Raw genomic sequence first — 13,952 nt, forward strand, 5'->3', positions numbered from 1 at the left:
CAGCCCTCCTCTGTCCGGTGGACTCACTATGAGTTGGAATCGGCTCGATGGCAGTATGTTTTTTAACCTTCCTTTCTACCTGTGACCAGGCCTAAATTTACAACCGTTAGGTCGTTTCTGACTCAGCGTGACCCTGAGGAACTGCCCCCACAGGACTTCCTGGCCTGGACGTCGTTATGGAAGCAGTCTGCCTGATCCTTCTCGCACGGAGTGCTTGGTGGGTTCAGACCATCAGCCCTCAGTCAGCAGCTCACGTCTACCCCGCGGCCCGTTGCAGAGCCATGACTCCCTCAAAGAGTGAACTCACCATACACGTGATGAATCCAGTTTTTCTTCATTCGCCGGTGATCTTATCACGCGAGCTTCTTGATTTGGCTTAGGAGAATAAATCAGATGGAGCAGACACGCTTAGTCACTTATTGTCAGGCAAATGTCTCTTTCATTACAGAAGATAATCCTGACTACACCTGTTGTGAAGGGGCAAACGTCTTCCACTGTACAATGGGCTTTCCTTTGGATCTGGCCGATCTCTGGTCAGGGGCAGCTTTCCCTCTTCAGTGGCCAGGAGGGCGTCTGAGTGGTGGGGCAGCAATGCTGGGGTTGAAGAGGATGGAGCCAGTAGGGCCCGAGAAGCACTTCTGCTGGCACACGCTACATGCTCCACCCACATGTGTGCACCTTCCCGTGTCCATTTGTCTGTATGCTTAGCCTTGAGGTGTCCACTGACTTCCTGGTTGACCTCGACCTACTGAAGGTGAATAGCAGCTGGTCCTACTGAGAGAGAAGGCATCCTGATCTTTTGTCTGAAGCATGGTTTTAGGAGATCCGCCCCTCAGGTCCTCACTTACCGATGATCTCCATGCCTCTGGGCAATGCCCCGCCTACACTGCCGATAATCAGCCGGAGAAAGGAAACCAGGGATTACAGTCACGCATGCCATCCTACTGTTCACGAGGAGGGAAGTACAGCGCTGCAAGGAAGGGGTCGTCCCGCGAGTTGGAGGCTGTTAGAAACTTGTGAAAGAGGAGGATTGCCTCTGAAGCCACGACTGTGCACACAGTTCTTTTTCTGGGCTTGCTTGACTTTGTATTGTGAATTGGGTGAAGGTTTACAGAGCAGATCACCCGTTTTCCATTCAGCGATTCACACACGTTGCGTTTCATCTCACTGATTACAGACCCACTGTGTAGTAAGGCTTATCCCACTTCCTCCCTGTGTTTGCTGTGCCCACTCCGCCGCCTCTTTCACCCTTTCTGGACTGTGTCCTGGGTAAATTCTCCCTTTTGATCCCAGTGGTTGTACTCTAGATGTGCTTCCCTATCTAGCTCCCCTTGTAGACAGGCCTGTCTAGTGTTCGGCTGAACATGGAGCTGGGGTGGGTGGCAGGGGATAGAGGGGTGCTTTCTGTTACAGACCTGAAGGATGACTCAAGGGTCCCAGCAAACCTAGTCTTCTTTTATGCTTCTGAGTTTTGTTTTTCATCTTTCTTGCACGCTATCCAGGACCTTGGAATGTGATCTCTTTCAGTACGTTTGGTAGAGGTAGCAGGGCACCATCTACGCCTGCTGGTCTCAGGGGTCATAGAGAGGGATGCTTGCGTGGTCTATTAGTCCTAGGGCCTGATTGCTTCCACATGTCTTCCAGATGCATCCCACTTGTCTCCCCGTGTCAGAGTGGAACTGTGCTCTGTCGTCGTCTTCTGGGCAGTCCATCTCAGGGCTGGCTTTCCAGGCAGCTCTGCGTCCACTTCTTGCCCATCTCTGCCTTTCTGGCTAAGCCCCTTGGCGCCCATGGTCCTGTCTGAAGCTTTGTTTGTGAGCCCTGTGTGACCTCCCTCCCCCGGGCCTAGTATTCTATAGAAGATAAACAGCCAGAGGGGAACAGCGACAGTGTTTATGTACAGAAGGAAAAGAGAGTTCTCATTCATTTGTAATGAAAAGTACTAATACTGGCATAAAAATTCAACGGTATAAGAGCTCTCAAAAAAAAGAAAGAAAGAAAGAAGCTCTCAAAATAAAGGGCATCTCTCCCGTAGACTGTATGGTATAGAGCAAGATTCCAAGTGTTCATCATTAGTGTATGACTTTAATGATTTTTACCATACTCCAATAACATCTGTAGAGTTTTTTAATTTTTTTCCCCTTTAGACCAAATTACTTTTTTGTTTTTTGTTTCCATTTAGAAATATACTTGATCTTCATCTTTAAAAATATCCATGGATTCACAGATTTTCCATTGTTTTATAAAATACATGGACATCGTCTAAAATACATGGACATCGTCTATGGCCACAGTCCTCCTTCGCGAGAGGAGCCTTGGTGGACCAGTGGTTAAGAGTGGGTCTGGGATCTCAAAGATCAGCAGTTTGAAACTACCAACCCCCTTGCAGGAGAAAGATGGGGCTTCCTACGCCCATAAAGCGCTCCTGTCTCAGAAACCCACAGGGGCAGTGCTGCCTTATCCTGTGGGGTTGCCGTGAGTCGGCATTGACTTGATGGCAGTGAGCTGTTGCTTGTTGAGAGACCCAGTTCTTGGTCAGATGGAGCGAGCACCCTCCTTTCAGCCTCTCTCACTACACATGCCGCTGAACACACGGGACAGCCCTGTGAGGACTTGGAAAGGAAACAGCCTCACACCCACGAATTCAGATCCAGCTCCGAGCATCTGTTTTCTTCCTAGTGCCCTCTGGCCTGAACTCAAAGGCAGCCCAAACGCAGACGTGGGCACCAGACATGTACAAAATCTCCAAAATAAACCCTTGACCCTGTTTGAGTGGACAAGGGGACTTTGGCTCAGGGAGCGTGGGAGAGATGACCCTCTCTTTGTAATGGTGCCCTCGGTGCCCCGGTGCTCAGCCTGCGGGCAGTCTCGCATTGATGGTAGTGGTGGCGGCAGCGACAACAGCAGGACTCACAGATGACTATGATTCTGGGAGAGGGGAGCCTGGTTTGCCACTGGAGAAGCTGTAGTTTTGAAAGAGTGAGCAGACTGCCCATTACTAGTTTTCCTTTCTCTGTCTTGCTGCTGCCTCCTGGGAGTGCCAGAAACCCCCAAAGCTCCTGGGAAACAGTGGAGAGGGAGGAGCCCGAGTAGGTGACCCCATGAAGTTGTTTATGAACTTTGGGGTTCACCTGTAAGCAGGACATGAATGGGTCTGATCCAGAATAGTATCCTGAAGTCTTTGAGAATTGAACTATGACTTGGACCGCTTCCGAGGTTCCACACGGGCCCGGGGTAGCACTTGCGCCAGACCATTCGGAGCAGCCCGGCAAAGGCTTTGACATTGGAATTGACACCTAAAGGACAACTGAGAGGCACTTGGCTGGAACTTGTGACCTGAATCTGACCTGGTTGGTGGCTTGCTACCACAAACACATCGTCACTCTTCTTGGATTGAAATAGGACTCAGTTGTGATCGTACTCACAATGCCCAGGATACAATCCAAACTACTCAGCGTACAAAACCCAAGAGATTCTCGACTCGTGGGCCAGACAGCCAATAGAACCAACACTGAGCTGACACGGATCCCGGGGTCATTTGACAAAGACTCCTAAAGCAGCCAGTGCAGAGTGCGCCAAAAGGTTCAAGGGCGAAGACTCCTGAAATGGACGGGAAGCTTGAAAGTCTCCACATAGAAACAGAAGGCAGAAAGACGAAGTAGAAATTTCAGCCCCGAAAAAGACATTAACCCGAATTAAAAATTCATTGGGTGGCTTAGTAGCTGGATGGAAACGACAGAGAAGGGAATTGGTGAATTTGAAGAAAGATCAATAGTAATTGTTGGGTCTGAACAGTGGGGGGGAAGATTGAGGCCGACTGAGCAGAGCCTCGGGGACCTGCGGGCAACACCGTAAAGGCTCATCGTTCATGTCACCACAGCCCCAAAGGGGAGGAGGAAGTGTGCAGAGCGCATGTGAAGAGCTCCTGGCTGAACATGCCTCACATTTCATGACGTGCTCCCGACAACCTCAGTGAGACACACCGCACACCTGTCCGACTGGCTAGTCACAGGAACACCGAGTCCACCAGGTACGGAGAGGACGTGGGCCGACGGGAACTCGCGCACACTGCTGCTGGCCTGCAGTGGGGTGGTTCCTCTGCAGGACATGTGCTTTGCGTAGGACCTCGAAATCCCTGCCGTATTTACCTGAAAGAAATGAAAACCTGTGTGTGGATGTTTCTATTGCTGAAACGACCCAAATGTCCCTCCCTGGATGAATGAATAGGCTGTAGTATGCCCATATAATAGAATACTACTCAGAATAAAGGAATACACTATCACTGTATGCACTACAGTGTATACCCACACACTAGAATACTAATAAAAATACTAGAGATACGTACACAATTTAGATGCATCGCCAAGGCATTATGCTGAGTGGATGCCAAAGATCGAAACCACAAGGAGATGCCAATGCCACTCAGTCTCTGGAGGATGGCTGGCTAGGACTTACAAAGGAAAACAAGAAAGGTAGAGCAATGAGAACCCTCGTCCATGGTTGGTGGGACTGGAAAGTGGTACAGCCGCCATGGGAAGCAGTGTGGCGATTGCTCCGGGAGCTCCACCTGGAGCTCCCGCGTGCCCCACAGCCCCCGTCCTTGGGACAGACCAGCAGGCTTGTGAGTACAGAAACAAACAGACACGTGTACACCAGCGTCCACTGCAGTATTGTCCACCAAAGCTGAAAGGTGGGAACACCTATGTGCCCATCGACAGATGTGTGGGCAAACAAAATGCGGGCCATGTAGGCAGCGGAATGTTGCCCAGCCGACATACCACGAGCAAACCTTACAAATGCTCTTCCAAGTTGCGGGAGGGGCGGCACAGCAGGACTCAGGTGAAATGTCTAGACTGGTCAGGTGTTCTCCAGAGAGCAGTTTACTCATGGTTACCAGGGGCAGCTGGGAGGGAGAGGAGGAGAGCTTAGGGGACACAATGAAACCACCCACCATTTCTCTGTGGGTTGATTCCGACTCGTGGTGCCCCCGTGTGTCTGAGAGCGGGATTGCACTCCACGAGCTCTGGCAGAGACCTTTGGGCAGGGAGAAGGCCTATGTGGAAAACCTGCTGAGCATCCATAACCTCGCTGGGACCTGTGAAGAATGTGGGCGTGACAAAGGTCACCTTGAGGGCTTCACAAGTCTCGCAGAAAAAAATCCATGATCTTTTCAACCTCTTTTCCCACCAACGCTTGGAAGCAGCCTCTCATCTATCTCCTGACAATTTCCCAAGAAAGCTATGACCATGCAAAGACCTGTACTCAACTATCCTTCACGGATTCGTTTATCACGGTGGCCCCGTGATAGAAACAACCCAGATGTCCGTGGGAGGACACCTGTGGGTGGATGTGGAACCACGGGGTGCTAGTTGGGACCCGAAGGAGTGAAGCATTGATACATGCCACGACATGGAGGGAGGCAGCTCAGAGTCATTATGCTGAGCGGAAGTCACCAGACGGGATAAAAAAGGAATGCTGATTTGTGCTTCTATTGATATATCATCCTGGGGGTGTAAACAGGTCTCTTGTGAGGGAAAGGCAAGGGGCAGAGGGACCAGGGCGTGTTCCTGGGAGTGTTCATTTTCTTTTCTTTTTGGAACCATTTTATAGGGGGCTCGTACAACTCTTATCATAATCCGTCCATCCATCCATTGTGTCAAGCACATGTGTACATTTTTGCCATCGTCATCCTCAGAAATGAGGAGCTGACACCAAGGGTCAAGCAGAAAGCAAACGTTTGGAGCGTTCCTTTTCGTGAGGGCACTGATGTACTTCTCGGCATGTATGTGTCTCAAAACCTGTAAGGACACCTCACATGTGTGTAACTTGTTTGACCTCCATGAAGTTCTTACACAAAGACATGGCATCCCTTATGACTCCCTGTCTATCACATGTATTGAACATCCTCAAAAAAGACCAAACGAGGGTGGCGGAGAACAGATAGTGACCCAAAGGCTTGAGCCGGGGCGGTGTGCCTGGAAGGGTTGGTGGGAGTGAGATTTCAGGGTGATGGAACGTTGGGGTCAGTGTTAGCACTACCTTTTTATAAGGAGCTCTGGTGGTGCTGTCAGGTCAGCACTGAGCTGCTCACCAAAAGGTGGGTAGTTCAAACTCACCAGCTTCTCTGTGAGAGAAAGGCCTTTTGCCCTCATAAAGATTTATATTCTTGGAACCCTTGTGTAGCATTTTTTCTCAAAGTGGGCTATATTGCCCCCCTGCAGTAGGGGGGCTGGAATGACCCAGGGTGGGGGGCTGAAACTACCTACACTTGATCCTGGATTATGCACTGTAGTACAAAAGTTTGTAGTTGCCAGGGGTTGGGGGCGGGGGGACAGGGTGGAGGGACTGAGTAATTTTTTTTTTTTTTTCTGAAAAAGGGCAGTAGACCAAATAGTTTTGGGAACCAGTGTTCTGTGGGGTCACTGTGTGTCAGAATCAGCTCAATGGCAGTGCGTCGGGCAGCTGTTTTATGTTCTGATTGGGGCTCTGGTCCCGTCTACACGTGTTAAAATTCAGAGGACAGAACACACAGGGAAAAGTCCATTTCACAGCATCTGAATGAAAAGCAGACATTTGCACTGCATCCTAGAATGACCCGCTGTAACACACATGACACATCCCGTGAGGAGGTGCCATCAGGTGCGGGGCAGCTAAGTGCCGTGGTTTGGAACCAAGTGTCAGAGGCAGAAGTGGGCTCAAAACCAGCTAATTATTCGCTGTGTGACACCACGATGAGCTCCCTGCCCACTTTTTCGGTGCTGGGGGGGTGCAGGGGGGGCTGGTAACCGCTGCCAGGCAGGACTGTGGTTAGGGTTGTGAGAGTTGGAGTGGCAGTCTCCTGACACACGCCTGGCACACCATGCTGATGGTGGGTGAGCTGCACAATGGAAGGGAATGCTACCCTGGGATTGCTCCCTTGTTTTTTCTCCCCCGGGTTTTTCTTGGCTGACTAGAAGTAGATCACCAGGCCTTTCTGTAGTCTGTCTTCACCTGGAAGATCCTCTGAAACCAGGTCGGCATCGAAGCAACAAGCAAGCCTCTGAAAGACGGGGGCTGAGCATGAGGGGCATTGGCCGGGAACCACCCTTCTCCTTCCACTGGATCTTATTATGGTGAAATTTTGAGTAGATACAATCATATGGCCATTTTAGTCTGCTTTAAACCCGGAAACCAAACCCACTGCCGCCCAGTCTATTCTGACTCGTGGTGGCTACTAGACAGAGTAGAGCGGCCGTGTGGGTGTCTGGGATTTCAACTCTTGACAGGAGTAGAAAGCCTTAGCCTGCTCCGAGGAGCAGCTGGTTGGCTTGGGACTGCGGACTCTGCAGGGAGCATCCCAACTTGTAACCCACAAGGCCATCGGGGCTCCACCGTCTTTCAGTATGTGATTAATTAGTATCAGTGAAATTCGTCCTGTTGTGCTACCATCGTTCCATCAGTATCTCATCACCCCAAACAGAAACTCGGGGCCCTTCATAGCTCCTTATTTCCTGTTGCCCCTGGTTTTGTCTCGGTGCCTTTGTCTATTTTAGATACCTGATGTAAGTAGAATCATGAAACAGTTACCCTATTTTCTCAGTTTCCTTTGCGTCCCGTATTCCAGGTTTATCCTTGTCATGGCACGTATGAGGACTTCATTTCTCCACGTGGCTGTATAATATCCCATTATATGTATATTCCATATCTTAAAGTCCATTCATCTGTTAATGGACTCTTACATAAATAACACTTTTTACAGTTCTTACCTATCAGCTCTGAGTCATCTACATCCCAGCGGCCAGCTGCTTGCTGACCGTGCGCATGATTTCATCTCTTAGGACCCTCAGTGGTAACGTTCCTGTTGGGAGAAGGGTGAGGACAGAAGATGGGTGAACAATGTAAAATATTGTGATGACAAAAGTAACGTTGTTTGGAACGTGCAAAAATGATGTCAAGCTCCTTCCTTATGTTTTCTATTTGTGTTTTCACAACGATGATGATGTACGTGTGGGAGCTAGGCTGCAAACTTGGACCTGCCTGGATCCCTCGCATGAGCCTCCGACTCTGGGGTGTAGCTGGGCGGATATTCAGAATGTGGAAGCTGCAGTCATACGAGGGGCCGTCTGAGAGATCAACAGCCCCCACATCAAAGGGTACTTCCTTGGGCTTATTCAGCCATGGTGGGCATAGAGTTTTTTGTTTTAATTCCTCTGCATTTCTCTCTAGTTTTGGTATGATAATAATCAGTGTCACGGGGGGCCTGACATTTTGGTGCAGCTGCCTCTGGATTTCTGTTTGTGTTTGTTTGCTTTGACTAGGACCATGAGGAAGTTGATGTTCTCAATAACTGAAATTCCAGAAGAAGGTGAGGTCCCAGTGTGCCTCCAGGAGGGTTCCTTCTTAGGTGTGGTTCCCTCACCTGCCCTCACGTGACTCCAGGAGCAACCAGACAGCTTCCTGCTCGTGGGCCGCTTCGCGCAAAGGAGGGCCTCCCCTCTGCACACGGACCATGTCCCTCCCTTCCTTCATCCTCCAGCCTGGCTTCCCCTCATCAGGACCCACCTCAGTCGGGCTGAGGTCAGCTTCTCCTGAAGCACGGCCCGTGGAAGAAGTCAAGAGGGAACGAAACCAAACCAACTACCGTATAGACTCGTGGATAAGCTGAGATTTTCAGCACACTTTTAATGCAGTGTTTGCGCTAACATTAGGTGCCTCAGCTGGTATTCAGGTCGGCTTATATGCGTGTATATACGGTATGTACTGTCAGACTTCATTACAACATGAAAGAGCCTCAAAAGACAGTGTGAAATGAGTGAAATCACCAGATCTCACTGGCTTGTTCGTGGTGACTGGGGCTGGGGGTGCGGGGAGAGCTTCCTTCACCAGGCCCTGAGCTGCTGGCTTGGGTGCCAGGAATTCATGGCAGTGAACGTGGGTGGGAGTCACTCCACATGATTCATGTGAATGGTGCCCTGCATTGTACACCCGAAAATGTTGAACAAGCAGCACCTGTGTCCCTGTGCACTTTTACCACAACGGCAACCACAGAGTACCTGGCTAGCATGGGCGCCCCCGAGTGGAAGAGTCTGGCCTCCAATCAGGTTCAGCAAGAAATAAAAGGAGAGCACGGAGCATCTGGATCGATACAAGTTTTATTAAGCCCGCTGTATATTCCCTCTGTGTGTAATTCTTCCCGTTTTTATGTTTTAGGCAGATGAGCAAATGTGCCTGGCGGCCAGCTGTCACTTTAGCACTCCCACACTCAGATAAATCACCAGGCGATGAAGGCAGATGTTGAGCAAGCCACACCTTGTCCTTTGTAGCTCCAGGTGACAGCCCCTGGCCAGGCGTTGCTATGCAGGGTTCCCAATCGGTGGCCCACGCCGGCACGATGCGTAACCACAGACTTGGTGGGCTGAGACCAGCACGGTTTGCACCTGCCGTCCTTTCTTCAGAAGGCAGTCCTCCGGCGTTCGTCGGTGTTCCCTAGGCCTGTCTGCCCGTGATGTCTCCAGGGCCCCAGTGGGGCTGTAGTATTTGAAGTTATGCTGTAGTGCACCTTCAAAGTGTTCCTCCCGCCTGTTCTGCTTGAGGACTCCCTGTTCAGCGCACCACCCGGCAGCTGCTTGGGAATGCACAGCACAGCGTTTCAGAAAGCACACTTGAGAGAGGCTGCTGAAGTGTGTCCTCAAACCTTCAGTGTGTCACGTCTCCAGTTGTGCAAGCAAACGGGGCTTCAAGGAAGGTGGTTTTAAACGGGAGACAAACCCACAGCATACAAATGGCAGGATCAGGTTGGGTGGACTCAAGCAGTTGGATTTTACTTAAAGAGCCCACTAACCACTGCCTCGGGCCATCATTTGACCAGAAAAGCCCTGTACTGAGAGTTGATTGTGACTTGTACCAACCCTCTGTATGGTTTTTGAGGTTGTAACTAAATGTCTCGGGGGGCAGATGGTCCCATGTTTCCCCTGTGGATAGGCTAGCGTGTGTGCACCGTCGGTTCTGCAGATAACAGTCCAGCTCTTAGCTTCTACTCTATAGTGTTTCAGCAGGTGGGAGAGGGGTTGGGAGCAAGCTCCTTCCAGCGGTGCTAGTCACAGCCTTCCTCTATAGTGAGAGGGTCCTTTCGTGGCCTCTGTGGGCCAGGCATCTCGTTGAGTGTTTTCGTATGTATTAACTCACTCCATTCTCACAAGGACCCTGTCAGGTTGAAACTAGTATTGTTCCCATTTCACAAATGAGGAAACCAAGACCCAAAGAGATTTATTTGCCCAAGGTTACATACAACTAACAAATCCAGAGCTGGAATCCCAACCCAGGCTTTAATTACTGTGTCTGACTGCCTCTCTGTTTATTTGTCAATGACAGATTCAAAATACTCCCCGTAACTATTTTACAGAGTTGCAAGGAGTAGAAATGAAATACACATATGCAAGTATTTTTTAAAATATATATAGAAAGAAAGAAGTTTATATCAAGAAAGCGATTCACCCAGTTGTAGAAGCAGTTGACTCAATCAGGTGCAGGACCACACGGCAGATGCTAAGCTGAAGGCTTTTCCCGAACCAGAAAACAGGAAGACAGATCAGGAGCCAGGAGGATGAAACAGGGGGACGAAGCAGGAAGACCATGGCTGGTGGGCACAGGTGGCTCCCAGGGTCAGGAGGCAATATGGCTGGCCACTGGCTCATGTCCCAAAGGTTGATGAAAGAGATGCAGGCTCCAGACGAGCAAGGAGAGATCCCCACTGCATCTGCCTCTGTAAGCGGAGGTCCAGTTGGCAAATTATGTTCTACATATTCTTTAGACAGGAGTTTGATGTATTTTCAATGAAAGAATAGTACTGTACAAAAGGAAAGTATACCAGGAAGAGCCCAAGGACTATGAGAAACTCTTCTCTGGAGAACTGTGACATTTGGAATCATAGAATCATGAACTTCACAGGCTCTGGAAGGCTTTTCCCCCCTAAAGCCCTGGTTCCCGGAATCTTTGAATTTTGTGGATTTGTAAAATACCTCCATATAAACACAGACACCCCCCCCAATCCAAACCACAACCTGCTATCTTCACTGTGAGAGAATGAACATTTTAACACTAAGGACACTGGAGAGATAAAATCTCTTAATAAAGAGCAGTATTTCCCAAGGACCAAACAGATGAGCATCTTACCATGGCCAGTGAGAGTACTAGTCTGAAGATTTGTGTGTGGGAAATTAATTTCTGTGGACTGGTAGTTTGGCTCCTGTTTGGGTTAAGATAAATTACCTTGTGGTAGAATGAACTGCCAAGTGGAAGTATCATTATATTGCCAGAAGTATGTTCAGGGAAATAGGAGTTGAATGGTAATTTACCTTGCTGCTTGGTAGAGCTTTTAGTATTTGCCTTGGCACCCCGAGCCATCTATCCTTGCCTCCTCTGCAGGCCCTCCATGTTCGCTTCTCCCGACCACTTGCGAGTGTACGCTCCGGGGTCTTGGTTGGGTTGAACAAATGTTTCACTGTCTTTCATTTTAAAAATACATTGACTGTTATTGGAAATAAGAAGAAGTAGTAGTTGCTCAGGAGTAACTTACGTGGCTGGGAAGACAACATACATGAATTATATTAAAACCCCAATCTTGGTAGACTAATAAGTGTGCAATCTCTAATAGCAAGGAGAACTCAGGCCGCAGACCTAGAAGTAAAGGAAGGAAAGTCTTTCCAGATGGTGAGCTCCTCGAAGGCAGGGACTTCGTATGTCTCACCACGGGATTTCCAGGGCCCAGCAGATAGATATTTCAGTCGTTACTCAGTGATGGAGTCAGGAGAAGGGATTGTCCAGGACATTCCTAGAGGGAAGACAGTGGGAGCAAATGCCAAGAAGACAAGGATGTGCTTAGTCCACGTGGGTGACAGACAGGGAATGATTGTGTCTGTCCACAGAATAGGGATCCTATGGAGAATACCCAGAAGTAGATAACGGGAAGCGGAAGAGCCAGGTGGCAAAACATTTTAAAATGTTAAGTAGGGGAACCATGGACATTTCTGGCCTGGTTATTATCAGAGAGAGATATTCGGTAAGATTGTTGTTATTCGGTGTTTTCAAGTTGGTTCCAATACATGGGAGCCCTTGGTGCGACAGAGCGAACCGCTCGGCCTCCTGCCCTCTTCGCCGTCGCGCTATGTGTGAGTCCACGGTTGCGGCCACCGTATCGATCCACCCATCGTGCCAAAGGACTTCCTCTTCCGGGGACTGGTCTCTCCTGATGGCATGTCCAAAGTACATGAAGGAGAGTCTCGCCATACTTCATTTAAGGAGCATCCCGGTTGTACTTCTTCCTAGACGGGTTTGGCTGTTGATTTGGCAGTTCTTGGGATTTTGAACATGCTTCACCAGCTCCCCAGTTCACATGTATCTGCTCTTCTCTGGTCTTCCTTATTCATTGTCCAACTTCTACTTGCATCTGAGGAGGTTGAAAATACCATGGCTTTTGGTCAGGTGCGCCTGAGTCCTTGAAATGACATCTTCTCCCTCTAAACGCTCTAAGAGGGTCTGATGAAGCTTTTGCTCAATGCAATCTGCCATTTGATTTCCTGACGGCTGCTTCTATGAGTACTGATTGTAGATCCATGTAAGATGAAATCTTTGATAAGTTCAATCTTGCCTCTGTTTATCATGATGTGAAGTGTTTTTGTTTAGTTTTTTTTAAACCTGCACTGAAGGCTGCGGCATTGATCTTCATCAGCAGGTCCTTCAAGTCCTCCTCACTCTGGACAAGCAAGGCCATGTCCGCTACACATCACAAATTGTTAACAAGCCTTCTTCCAGTCCTGACGTGGTGTTCTTCCTCAAGTACTGCAGTTTCTCAGATTGTTTGCTCAGAATACGGGTTGAATAAATATATTGAAAAGGATAAAACCCTGATGTAACCCTTCTTGATTTTATGTTATGTGCATTCTCTTGTTCTATTCCAATCATTGCCTCCTGATTTGTGTACAAGTCCTACACAAGCATGAAGTGTTCTGAGTTCCCATTTTTCACCAGGCCCTTTATAGTTTGTTATGATCTTCAGTCAAATGCCGTTACAAAGGCCATAAAACACAAGTAAACGCCTTGCTGGTATCCTCTGCTTACAGCCAAGACCCATCTGGCATTTTCAATGATGTCCTTCATGCAACAGCCTCTTCTGAATTCGACCTGTTTCTGACAGTTCTCTATCAATGTATGATTGCAGCTGTTTTTGGATTATCTTCTAACATTTTATTTGCATGTGATGTTAATGATATTTTTGAATAATTTCAGTATTCTGTATTTTTTTGGGAATGCGAAAGTCTGGCTCCCTTCCAGTCATCTGGTCAGGTAGTGCTCTTCCAGATTTCTTGGCACAGCCTAGTGAGTGTGCCACGTGTGCTCCATCAGCTTGTGGCAGCATCTCAGCTGGGGCTCCCGCACTCCCGGAGCTCTGCCCCTCGGGGACTTCTTCCTTCAAACCCAGCAGCTCTTGAGCATGTGCTACCTCTTGAAATGAAGAATGATGACCAGCTCTTTTTGGTACAGTGACTCTATACATTCCTTCTATCTTCTTTTGATGTTTCCTGCATCATTCAATATTTGCCCATAGAAGCCTTTATTATTTTATTTATTAATCATTTTATTGGGGAACCTTACTGATCTTATGACAATCCATCATTCAGTTGTATTAAGCACACTTGCACATATGTTGTTGTCATCAACATTTCCAAAACATTTTCTTTCTACTTGAGCCCTTGGTATCAGTTCCACCCCCACCCTCCCCACCCCCCAATCCTTTAATATTGTAACTTGAGGCTTGAAATTTTTCTTCAGTTCTTTTAGCTTGAGCTACACTGAGTGTGATCTTTCTTTTTAGTGCTCCAGCTCCGTGTCTTTCCGCATGGCACTGTGCTGCTGTGTCTCCTCCATCACACATGGACTATTATGCTCAGCTCTTTCACGGCATCATCTCCTCCATT

At 48.7% G+C, this 13,952-nt stretch overlaps 1 pseudogene; it reads right to left on the reverse strand.

The window, feature by feature from the left end:
• LOC115871186 overlaps positions 1–12,748 on the reverse strand; it is a 76,218-nt pseudogene extending 63,470 nt beyond the window's left edge.
• Between the last annotated feature and the right edge of the window lie 1,204 nt (positions 12,749–13,952).

The sequence above is a fragment of the Echinops telfairi genome, unplaced genomic scaffold (genome assembly GCF_000313985.2).
Source record: "Echinops telfairi isolate 266 unplaced genomic scaffold, ASM31398v2 ScPeMD7_3533;HRSCAF=4204_1, whole genome shotgun sequence".
Classification (NCBI taxonomy): Eukaryota; Metazoa; Chordata; class Mammalia; order Afrosoricida; family Tenrecidae; genus Echinops; species Echinops telfairi.